This window comes from Podarcis muralis, chromosome 4 (assembly GCF_964188315.1).
Source record: "Podarcis muralis chromosome 4, rPodMur119.hap1.1, whole genome shotgun sequence".
NCBI classification, from domain to species: Eukaryota; Metazoa; Chordata; class Lepidosauria; order Squamata; family Lacertidae; genus Podarcis; species Podarcis muralis.
Genome location: NC_135658.1, coordinates 18,022,776 through 18,026,213, shown reverse-complemented (window position 1 = coordinate 18,026,213; position 3,438 = coordinate 18,022,776).

Genomic DNA, 3,438 nt, shown 5'->3' with positions numbered 1-3,438 from the left:
TTTGAGGCATGCTTCTTTTATTAGCTGGAAGAACGACTGGCTAAAGGAGGCTGCATGGCAGAGTCCGCTCAGGCAGGCTTGCACACGTATCCAATCTTGAAAACCACATTTTGCTTCATATCCATTTGCTGCAGGACAACTACATTCTTCCTCAAAGGAGATGAACGCCTTGAATTTTAAATTCCTAAACAGTGGCAAAGTAGGTTAGGCTAAGAGTAGAGATTGGTGATTTCATTTTTCCAATCTCTAATTCACTTCTTCATGTTTCCACATCAATTTGCAAATTCTTCCTTTTTAAAGACTTCGGTAAGATTCATCATTTTAGTGTGAATTGGGACATTTTTATGCAGTTTTGCCCAACGTGCACATTTTTTGCAATGCATTTTTGTACCTTGTTTTCACTAATATACACTTTGCCCTAGTACATACATTTGCATACACATTCCTTGGTTGGAGAACTGCATTGCAAAATTCGGAAAAGTGCTAACTGCAAAGGATGAGCATGTTTTGGTTTGCATCTTGTTTTGTGAATTAGGCAAGTGTGAATTACATAAGTTCACATTTATGTAATAGTTCAATGTGAACTAGATCAAATTCCAGTTCCCTAGCTGAAAGACATTGACTTGCACAAGGCCACCCTAATGCTTGAGCTCTGAGCTCTCCCTCTCCCTTTCTTTCTCTTGTATGTTCCCCCCCATTCCAAAGCACGTTCCTTCTAAGTTTAAATGTCCTTTATTAATTTGTATCCACTCTTCCTAGCAACAAGGAAGAAATTCAGTTCAGTTCACGAACCTACCTGATTTGTACTTCCCAAAACAAGATACAAACAGGAATGCAACAAAATCCACATGTCTCTGAATTCTGCAGTGCAGCTCTCCAATAAAAAGAGAGAGAAACAGAGTTGTATTAAAAGGAACAAATGGTGCTGGAGGAGACTCTTGAGAGTCCCATGGACTTCAAGAAGATCTAACCTATCCATCCTTAAGGAAATCAGCCCTGAGTGCTCACTGGAAGGACAGATCCTGAAGCTGAGGCTCCAATACTTTGGCCACCTCATGAGAAGAGAAGACTCCCTGGAAAAGACCCTGATGTTGGGAAAGATAGAAGGCACAAGGAGAAGGGGACGACAGAGGACGAGATGGTTGGATTGGACAGTGTTCTCAAAGCTACCAGCATGAGTTTGACCAAACTACGGGAGGCAATGGAAGACAGGAGTGCCTGGCGTACTCTGGTCCAGGGGGTCACGAAGAGTCGGACACGACTAAACTAAACAACAACAAAAATTAGAAAGCGTGCATCAAAACATAATGTTGAAAGTAACATTAAAATGCATCATATTGGAGAAATGGTTTGCAACGAAGTGTACGCAAGGAGAAATGAGCTCTAAAATGGAATGTAGGATGCTGCCTTGCACCAAGTTAGATCACCATATCTCAGTATTTCGCACAATCATTGGCAGTGGATCTCCAGGGCTTCAGACAGGAGCTGAACCTGGGACCTTCTGCATAAGCAAAACTGTAAGCAAAGCATCCCCCCTCCCCGCCACTGCCCACAGATTCAGGCCCCCTCCCTGCCCCCGCTGTAACCCCTGTGCTGCCACCTTGCCGCCACAACTAACACAGAACACAACTACTTTATAATGGGGCATCCAGAAAGTATAGCACAATGCAGCTGCACAAGGACATGGATCATTCCCAAAATATAATTGCAAACCAGCCTCTTGCGTAAAATGTACCTTAAGTATGCCTACAAACTCAATGAGCTTGATATTGCCGGGTAATCTCATTTACCGTATTTTTCTGTGTACAAAACGAGGTTATTTTATTTTAAAATTATGCTAAAAATTTTGAGTCGTCTTATACACGGGTAGTGGAGAGGTGGGACGGGCGTTTGGTGGCTGCCGCGAGCAGGAGATTGCCAGCGGTGTATTTTCAGGTGATTGGCCGGTGCGGCAAGTTCTGCAGGCTATTGGCTGCTGCGGCAATAGGGCGGGCAATTGGCGCTTGCTTTCTGCTTGTGTGCTGAAGATTGGTGGCTTCATCGATGTGCGTGCGATTGGCTGTGGCGGTCCTGCAGGTGAGCAGTTTTCAGCAGCACCCCCCAAAAAAAGCTCAACAAGTCTGGGCAATCTCCCTCCATTTTCTCAATTTGGAGTCCCCAAAAAGAGGGGTGTCTTATACATGGGGGCATCTTATAAACGGAAAAATACGGTATGTTAGGTCTATTCTGAGACACTCACATCTCCTCATCAACTCAAAGAAACATTTCTCATTTCTGAACTTGATAGTATTCTGTGCTGTACACTGACATGTTCAAAAGTTTCTTCGATTGTCCTTGAATCTTCCTGCCATGCTTGCCATCCAGTGTGATCTGCAACGCCCTTTAAGAACCACTGCTCAAAGACCCACAATGCCAATGCTGGATCTTTTTTGTTTGTTCCATTAATCTCTCATTTTTTCCTGGTATTTAAGGACACGCAAGCAGAGATTGTTTAGTCTGTTGAGAGAGAGATAGGCGGGGTCCTACTCCAACGTCATAAACTGCTCTGCTCCCACTTTGCGCACACCCCAATTTAGTCTTTCAGATAGCAACAGTTGGCCAGTGGAAGAGTTTGTGGAAGGTTCGTCCGACAAGACACAGGCGTTTTGCTGCTTGAACTTGGCTCTACTGCCAGAAACTCACAGCTCCTGATAGCTGGAGAAGATGGCTTTGAGCACAAGCGGCTTGGTGGCCCTAGTTGCCTTTTATGTTGTTACTTTAGCAACTGGAATATGGGCTTCCTGGAAAGCCAAGAAGCTGAAAAGCAGGAAGCCCAGTGAAGTGGCCATGGTGGGAAACAGGAAAATGGGGTTTTGCCTTGGACTGTTCACCGCTACCGGTAAGTACCCATTTCCCAAAAACCAAGGAGGTTGTGGATTCTCCTTCCTTGGAGGTTTCTAAGCAGAGGTTGGGTGGCCCTCTGTCATGGATGCTTTAGCTGAGATTCCTACATTGCAAGGAGTTGGATTATAAGATCTTTGGAGTCCCTTCCAACTTACAATTCTAATGACTCATGGTGTGGGGCATCATGATGTTATAGATGGGCTTTGTCATGACACAGGATTGCCAGTTTTTAAAAGGAACTAACCTGCTATCTAGGCAGGGTCCATAAATGTGGCTGGGTGGTTAAGTGGCCCAGGAAAATGCCAAGATTCAGAAGGGGAAAGTCAGAGTTTTCATGTTTGTGTGTGCGCTTTTGTGTCCGTGGTCTTTCCCAGCGTTAACGGGGAGATGCTGGAGATGATACATGAGAACTTTGGAATGCAAAGGGAGTATTCTACCACTGAACTACTGCATCTGAGTCTTAGGTCTAGAAGTTTTTTTTGCAGCAGATTTATTTTAAAGCACTTGTTTCCCAAGGTTATTTATTTATATTTCAAAGTTTTTTCTTCCAGTTAT